The 9,257-nt window shown below is 41.3% G+C and overlaps 1 long non-coding RNA gene across 2 annotated transcripts; it reads right to left on the bottom strand.

Moving 5' to 3' along the window:
* Positions 1–4,849: 4,849 nt before the first annotated feature.
* Positions 4,850–8,670, bottom strand: LOC147958417 (uncharacterized). Of its 2 annotated transcripts, XR_015611179.1 has the most exons (5): positions 7,815–8,670; positions 6,764–7,198; positions 6,506–6,611; positions 5,956–6,156; positions 4,850–5,196 (listed from the first exon to the last, which is right to left on the bottom strand). It is a non-coding gene; the product is annotated as an uncharacterized LOC147958417 (long non-coding RNA). The 2 variants fall into 2 exon arrangements; XR_015611178.1 differs by having other exon boundaries at positions 6,506–7,198.
* Between the last annotated feature and the right edge of the window lie 587 nt (positions 8,671–9,257).

Raw genomic sequence — 9,257 nt, 5'->3', positions numbered from 1 at the left:
GATATTAAGTCTCCAGGTGTGGTTGAATTAACAACTCATCTGCTAATACTTGAGAATATTCTTTGGCTCCCCTTGTGTCGAATCAATAAATTTGGGTTGAATACTCTACCCTCGAAAACTGTTGCCAACCCCTATACTTGTGGGTTATCACCTAGCTGTCGCGCCGTGGTAGCAGACCTGCTAGCGGTAGTACTCCATGGCCACGAGCTCGGTCGTGTGTAAGCTAACGAGCCACCATCGGGTGTGGGTCTCTCGATCTGTAATCTCGGCGACCCACATCCCCCACCGCTGCTGTCGGACACCGAGGTAGGACCTCGTCGGCTGTCGGGTCCGGGGGAGGACAGAGAAGTCCTCGAACCGGCATAGGGGCATGGCGGCGGGCGGATCGGGGGACCGGTGATGGCGGATCGGGCCCGCGGAGGATGATGGGGACACCTCGACGGCCACCTCGCCGGCGTCGGGCGAAAATGCCGCGATAAACCTCTTTTTGGCCATTGGCTCCTCGAGCTCCCGAAAAACAGGCAGAGGTTGAGGATGGAGGCGCCGGTGATGGCGGCAACCTACCAATGGTTTCGAGGTTTGTGTGTGTATGTGTGAGCGTTGGTTGTGTTTGAGGATATACTGCGGCAACTGAACATTTTACTAGGCGGGAGTAACAAGTGGGGCTACTGAAAATTTGGATAAAGGTCGAGCAGATATTTTTGAGATTGCGAGGGATGCAGAGACGGGAGTAAAATGTCGGTGCTACTGAAAATTTGAATCAATGGACTGAAGCAGAGCGGGAGTAACAGACATCGCACACGGTCCGCACATACTAATCATGTGCTATCAAACATTAAAACCTTCTAGGTGGTAGATATTTTCAAGATTGCGAGGGATGCAGAGGTGGGAGTTTTTGGGGAGCGAGCTAGTGTGCTTGACACGCCGGCTGTGGGCTATATCCGATGCACCTTCTCGCGTAAGCCATAGGTGTACTATATACACCGACGATGCTCCAAAATATTTTGTACTACATCTCACACGGTTGGTGATAATAAACTGTGTGGGGTCTACTTGATTTGAATTACAAAATTGGGTCACAACGGCAATGGGCATTGTTTGAATTGCTAGACCTTTTATGTGCAGTGAACATGCAACTATATGTGTGTCGTAAAAGAATTGGAATTATTCAGGGTTCGTTTGGACATTTTATACATTAAACTGGTTTTCTAGCCATTTCATGTGCACAATTCAAAATTAAACTACATGCACATGCTCCGGTGCATACAAATTGGTTGAAAAATCAAATCGTTGACCTTCAGTGCATGCTTAGGTCCCATGCAAGAAATGAGAATGAATTTTTCGGGGTTCGTTTGGTCTTTTTATACATTAACTGGGTTTTCTAGGTATTTTATGTGCATAATTCAAATTTCAACTAGAAGCACATGCTCCAATGCACTAAATTGGTTGAAAAATCACATGTGTGTCCTTGGGTGAATGTTTAGGTCACATGCAAGAGATGGGAATGAATTTCAAACACCAGGGCATTGTTGATTGCCGGCAAAACGTTGAGATGCCTGGTTTTAAAATTCTAGTAAATCCAAAACTTGTCTAAAATTCATGAAACTTGGCATGCTATCATGGAGCGGCATCAACATGCCGTGGTGAAAATTTTGTCCCATTTGAGGCAGGTTTGGGTATAAGCTTCTCACAACAAGCATGCTGGTTTCGATAGGGAACGTACCACCTTTGGGGACGGGACGATATCCATTGCCTCTTATTGCTTTCAAAAAATTTCTAGTGTCAACATAGAACAACAGGAGTGTTGTGTTTAATCTTGAAATTTTTTGGGGTTCGTTTGCCCTTTTTATACACTAGGAAATATGCTCGTGCGTTGCAACGGAAAAAAAGTTCACATGCTCGTCAGGTAATAAGCAAGCTCCAACCCCCCCCCCCCCTCCCCACTCCGGTCCATGCTGTCTATTTCAACACGAAGCTCTTAGGGGCCTGGGCTTGAATCTTCTCTCCTTGGCTGGAATTCTCCTCCGTAATTCCTCCCCTTGACGTGAATAAAACCAAAACCCAAATCAATCTTTCATCTTATTTGAGCCTTCTCAAGGCATCAACCCTGTAGCAACGAAGGTCAATGGCTCATATTTCTACAACCCAAGAAAAGACTACACTTGCGCTTGTGGTTCCCTATAGAGCAAACATCAGTTACCATAAAAAAGAATTGACCGGACGGAAAAAATAGGGTCATCATTTCTATTTGACGAGATCAAGGCCAACCGGTTGGAACTTCCAACAAAGAATTTTTTTTCGATCCGATCCGCTATCTTAGCTCGATTCGATTCTATTTCCGGCTCACTCTAGTGAAGACGCACACCAACCATGGCCACATCTGGGTAGCATCCAGAAGATTTTGCCTGGCAGATATTATCACCTCACCAGCCTCGACCAAACTGCTTGAGCAAAAAAAAACTACAACAAACGAATTCACTAAAGGTTTCGATCTACGGTTGATACAATATGAACCCATGTGCTTTTAATTCTTAAAGACAATAAGGTGTGGTAGCTCCCAGGTATCCCCTCACCCCCTTGAACAGTAATAGAAATATAGAAAAGTAAAAAAAAGCTGAAATTTTGTGACATCAAATATGCTCAAACCTTTTAGGTGCTTGCAATTTTTTTTGAGAAATATCATCCGGTGAGCTTAAAACTTTGGGCATATTTGATGTCATGAATTACCTTTTTTTTAACTTTGGTTTCTATTTTTTAAGTTACTACTGTTCGTGACGGTGTAGGGACACCCGGAGCTAAAAAACCAATCTCTTTCCAGTTGTACGCATATGCTTGATGTAGACAGAAATCAGTATAATATTTTTTATAAAGAATATATAAAGCATACACAGAGTGATAATCAAACAGAAAGATTTTTGAGGATGGGTGTAGATCAAACCTGCATAATTCACACCATGGAGGAGATACGTATCGTACGTGTAACAAACAACTATAAACAGATGTTGCTGCTGCCGGCCGGTTCTCGTCGTCATGGTCACCATGCTGGATGTCGATGATCCTGGGCTGAGCGTTCCTTCTCTAGGTCCAGCCGCACCACTTTCCTTTCCTTACTAATTATTTATTTCCTTATTTCCAGCCCCACCAGCATAGGACGCGGCAAATACACGTAGTACTCATTTTTCTTTCCTTATTCCTTTCCTTATTTCTCGCTCGTCTTCATAATTTCTTATATCAATCCTTTCCTTCCTTCACTGCTTATTAGTAATTTCTAAGATAGCTCCTTGATACCAGGGAAGTTAAAACATATATAAATGGAAGTATTCTATTTAAAAGGGCGAGGTGGGATTTTGTATAACGTCAGAACCATGCAACGTTGATTGGCCGACCCATAATCTCCATCCATCCAGTACGTACATATAGATTTTATATCTTTCTAAGAATAAATGTGTTACCTGGTCTGCTGGTTATTGTGTGCGTTATCAACTGGTGGTCATGAGTTCAAATCATAGCCATGCGAATTAATTTTTTATGCGGAAGCACATGTAAAGTTTCCGTATTAAGGGGGTGACGGAAGGAGAACAAAAAAACCTACCTCCTTTCAAATCTCAGCCATCAATTTTTATGATTAACATAAAATCGACGGATCTAAAAGGATGGCGTATAGAGAACTATGAAAGCATCCGTCCTTTATTAATATGTATAGATTAACTGGGTTTTCTAGGCATTGTGCATAATTCAAATTTGAACTACAAGCACATGCTCCAATGCACCAAAGTTGGTTGAAAAATCACATGTGTGTCCTTGGGTGAATTTCTAAGTCCCATGCAAAAGATGGGAATGAATTTCAAACACCAAGGCACTGTTGATTGCCGGCAAAACATTGAGATACCTGTTTTTTAAATTCTAATAAATCCAAAACTCGTCTGAAATTCATGAAACTTAGCATGCTATCATGGAGCGGCATCAAATGCCATGGTAAAAATTTTGTCCCATTTGGGGCAGGTTTGGGTATAAACTTCTCATAAACCAGAGCTTCTCACAACAAGCATGATGGTTTCGATAGGGAACGTACCACCTTTGGGAACGGGGCGATATCCGGTGCCTCTTATTGCTTTCAAAAACTTTCTAGTGTCAACATATAACAACAGGAGTGTTGTGTTTAATCTTGAAATTTTCATTTGGCATTTTTTATACATTAACTGGGTTTTCTAGGCATTTTATGTGCATAATTCAAATTTGAACTACAAGCACATGCTCCAATGCACCAAAGTTGGTTTAAAAATCGCATGTGTGTCCTTGGGTGAATTTCTAGGTCCCATGCAAGAGATGGGAATGAAATTCAAACATCATGGCACTGTTGATTGCCGGCAAAATGTTGAGATGCCTGGTTTTTAAATTCTAATAAATCCAAAACTCGTCTGAAATTCATGAAACCTGGCATGCTATCAGGGAGTAGCATCAACATGCTGTGGTAAAAAATTTGTCCCATTTGGGGCAGGTTTGGGTATAAGATTCTCACAAACCAGAGCTTCTCACAAAAAGCATGATGATTTCGATAGGGAATGTACCTCCTTTGGGGACGGGATCATATCCGTTGCCTCTTATTGCTTTCAGAAAATTTCTAGTGTCAACATAGAACACAACAGGAGTGTTGTGTTTAATCTTGGAATTTTTCAGGGTTCGTTTGGCCTTTTTATACACTAGTAAGCATGCACGCGCAACACATGTCTGAATTAAAAACAAATTCATACAGGTATAATTTTTGAATTCATACTCTAAGATGATCCCCTTCTCTATAAACAAAAGCAGAATTGCAAACACATCAATTTTGTGAATTTCAAGCAGCACACGAAAAAAATTCATAATTGTATAAAAAATTGCCACAAAACCATAGCAATCGACTAGATGAACAACTTCTCCACAGCATGGTCATAGCCTATTTAGTCTATTGTATAGTAAAAATGGAATCAAATATCATAATGTTTATTTTCTTGGGTGAACTTCAAAGGAACATATAAACATTGTTGATATGAACGTGGTGTCAATGCAAAGTTTGAAGAAAGATGCCCAAAAAAATAGTAATCCCAGAAGAACTGAATTAGTTTCCTTCTTGGATTTGGGCTGCTTGTTATCTTCAGAATTTGAAGGCTCGATGGCTGCTGTAAAGCCACTCATGGGAGTCATAGCGGGCACCACCTGCGAGCAGGAAGAATCGTAAAGTTTTCCCCCATTCATAGTTTATCTCAGCTTCTACTAGAGTGGAACTACAGACAAACAATATCTATTGTGTATATAGTTGCAGAAAATCTAGAAGCTAAAAACAAATCAATAAAGCGGTAGATTCATGGTAATGAAATGGAGATAGAGAATTTAATATTTTCTCTGTGATATGGATGGCATGCAAGCAACCCTTTCTCTACCCTAAGCTTAGTTCTGACTAAGATTAAACATGAGTTAAGCATGCCACTGTGTTTCAACATCTTAGCAGTGTGGAAAGGCTACTATCCTAGAATGGCAAACCGTACAATATAAGGAAACTAGCATGAGCAGATTAATAAATATTATTTCACAAAGTTAACAAAGACTGAAAAAAGAATTAACACAAAATTTAGGATGACTAAGGCCACACAAAGACCTCCTAACTAAGATGAATATACCCTCAGGAGAAGAAAGCATACTAAATTAACAATGGATACACAAGTTTAAAGGCTAAAATGAAGGAAACACCTAATGCCATGGCACTTGTAGTTATTAATGTGAATATCCAATGGTAAGCATGATCTGATGAAAGAAGCAAAGATTCAAAGTCATCACCTGATACAAAATGTGCCAAAAAATGTATATTTCAGAAACTATACAACAGTAAGCTTGGCACACCTTATCAGAGGAAAAGCAACTACGTAAAATCCTAGTAAATTTCAGAAGATGTCGCTAAGCTGCCTAGAAAAATCATACCAGCACTTGGGAAGGAGATAGTTGCAGTCACAATTGCATAAGAGATGATGCACTTATCTCTTCGGAAGCTTTCTTGCTTATTCACACTTTCTTGAGTTCAGCTTCAGCATAAAACACATCAGGATTTAACAATCTAGTCGGTCGTAGGCGATTTTCCATGTGATGTTTTACCGAAATGTTGAAGCTCGACAATGTTGGTTCCTGGGTCATTATGTCAGTGTAAATTAATTATGTGGCCGTCAAGTCTCTATCCCAGATTATTTACATCATCAAACGATGAAGGTTTGCAGCGTGCAGTTCAACAAAGGTTCTAAATTACATTTTAGTTTTTATTCAAAGATCTATTGTCTACTGATCTCTCTCTATCTTATGGCTGATATTAACATAATTACATAAAGCAAAATCAACTCAAATTTTAGTCTGCATTGGACACCACCAATCAATTTCCAGCAAGATTTTTCTCAAGACCAGAGGGGGTATATGACTTTCATTTGTCCGAGAATAGTGTAGGTAATTGGAATACAAAGAGCACACATATATACATACATACCTGGTAATCTCCAACAGCTCATGACTTGAAACCAGCATCAAAGTGTATGAGATAGTACTCCCATATATGGATGAACTTCTTATCAAAGCCCAGTTGCAAAACTTAACTGCAAAAAAGGGAAGTGGTAAGAAATTAATACCAACCGAGCAACGAACTGGAACATATATGTATAGTCGTCACAATAGTGTTCTTCCTATAGTGAGTGACAAGTGATACTTACTCTTTGTTGGCCATGAGTTAAACAGAAGTGATACTTACTCTTACTGCCAGCTGCACCTGCTTCGCGCCGCTGCTCGTCAGCCATGGCCATGCAATCGGTGCAATTAAGCTCAAAAGGTTTAAATACAATATTTATTGATAGAGCAAAATCATGTGCTTGCATGGGCATGCCAGACTTATAATCGACTTGTCCATAAGAGTCTAAAAGCATGGTCTCAACTCCTTCACCAAGTCAATAACTTTCTGGTGCGCGACATGGTCTCCATGTGACATATTAGCCAAGCCACATTGATGTCATCCTCAGCAACATTCTAGATAATCTCCCTCGTATTAGTTGAGGGACCAACTGTCCACATAATCCTCATTTTGTGCCTAACATTTTTTTAGACCAACACATACACATTGGCTGCTGTTATTATTTGATGAATAGCCATAAGATGCTGGAAGTTCTCGTCTTCCTGTCAAGAAGTGTTCCTAAAATTAATTTTAAAATTAGTAGAGATATACGACGTGACCAGGTTGCACTTTACAGTACTGAGAGGGCAGCATGAATTAATACCAAAGGCATTTGATTAAACTACAGTTCACTTGAAGAACAAGATCACAAGCAATCAATTCACAAGGCAAACTTACCCACATAACAATACATTATATTGAACTCAGTTAGTGTACAACAATTAGTAGAGATATATGACGTGATCAGGTTGCACTTTACAACACTAAGAAGGCATCACGAATTAGTAACAAAGGCATTTTATTAAACTACAGTTCACTTGAAGAATAGGATCACAAGCAACTAAGTTGATTATATTTTCCGCAAGTGCACGGACCAAGAAAACAGCAGCAGGTGTTCAATTCAAACATATATGCAGACATACAATAAGTACTACTACCAAAAAAATCATGTAAGAACTACAGCAAACCATGCTGCTACAAGATGGCAATACATGTAAGAACTACAGCAAACCAGCCTGAGTATTTTCCAAAAATAATTGTTAAGTGCTCTCACCATGGGGCACATATCATAATTTATAGTTCAGAGATACGTGTATGCTATTAGTGGGCACCTTGCTGCTACAAGAGGAATTACCTTCGGATTGTGGAGACCGTTGCCGGTCCAGATGGAGATCTTGCTCGGCGTGTGGCTCTCGTTCAACATCTTCAAATCCATGTGGAGAATAACAAGCTCGCCCCAACAACAAATTCAGAACATAAAAAAGATCATGCACATAGAAGATTAAATTTGTGTTTTGTATCCATGTGGAGAATAACAAGCTCGCCCCAACAACAAATCTAGCTAGCTCTCTTCGGCCGACTTCGCCTGCAGTGCACATATACATATAAAGGAGGTAGGAGGAAATCAAGATCAAATTTAAGTCTAAAAGCATGCCAGATTCAACCGAACTAATCAAGTTAGAATGTATGAAATTAGATGAGTTGTTGATTCAAATCCTTGCGTCCGCCTGGCCATGGTGTTGCACGTGGCTATGTTGATTCAGATCCTTGCGTCCTCCAAGCTCTAAATTAAGAAGATTTCTTTATGTACTACACAGAGGTAGAACCAAGGCTCTCTCAGCTTCTCGCGACTATAGGTCGAGAATCATAGGCGAGGAGTCGCACATCGGCGGTTTTGAATGGCCCGCCAGAGAAATCCATCGCCGCGGCCGAGCCCGATGTGTTCCGCGTGGCCACCGCCGCTCGAGGGAGGAGAGAGACCCCACTGCCGAGTCCGAGGCGGGTCGATCCCGCTGCGTCCCATGCCACCGCTGCTCGACGGAGGAGAGGAACCTCGCCGCCCACGATGAAGGCCGAGCCCGCTGCATCTCACGTCATAGTCGCTGCATCTCACGCTGCCACCGCTGCATCTTGAGGGAGGAAAGGTCCATGGCGGTGTCCTGTGGTGGCGGCGAAGAGAAGAGACTAGGGAGGGGGGAAGTGGATAACGATGTATGCGGAGGATGTAGGGGCAGATGAAACGAAGGGAGGGCGACTTGGGCGGATGTGGGATTGCCAGAGTAATCGTCCGCCAGGGGAAATTGGTACGCGTACTCTTGGATGACAGTTAGAGTAATCTGGACAGCTTGGTGAAATTGAGTGATTCTGATCGTGAGGTTGTAATTGGTCGGGGATGTTATGTGTAGGTTAGGCTGGGTGCGTTTAGCAATGAATATGTTTGTTTGTTTAATAGTAGTACAGATTAACTGGGTTTTCTAGGCATTTTATGTGCATAATTCAAATTTGAACTACAAGCACATGCTCCAATGCACTAAATTTGGTTGAAAAATCACATCTGTGTCCTTGGGTGAATTTCTAGGTCCCATGCAAGAGATGGGAATGAAATTCAAACACCAGGGCGCTGTTGATTGCCGGCAAAATGTTGAGATACCTGATTTTTAAATTCTAGTAAATCCAAAACTCGTATGAAATTCATGAAACTTGGCATGCTATCATGGAGCCGCATCAACATGCCATGGTAAAAAAATGTGCCCCATTTGAGGCAGGTTCGGGTATAAGCTTCTCACAAACTAGAGCT

This window comes from Triticum urartu, chromosome 7A (genome assembly GCF_056163025.1).
Source record: "Triticum urartu cultivar PI428250 chromosome 7A, HENAU_Tu73, whole genome shotgun sequence".
NCBI classification, from domain to species: Eukaryota; Viridiplantae; Streptophyta; class Magnoliopsida; order Poales; family Poaceae; genus Triticum; species Triticum urartu.
The sequence above is the reverse complement of the archived record's forward strand: the minus strand, read 5'-3'. Positions and strand labels throughout refer to the sequence as shown.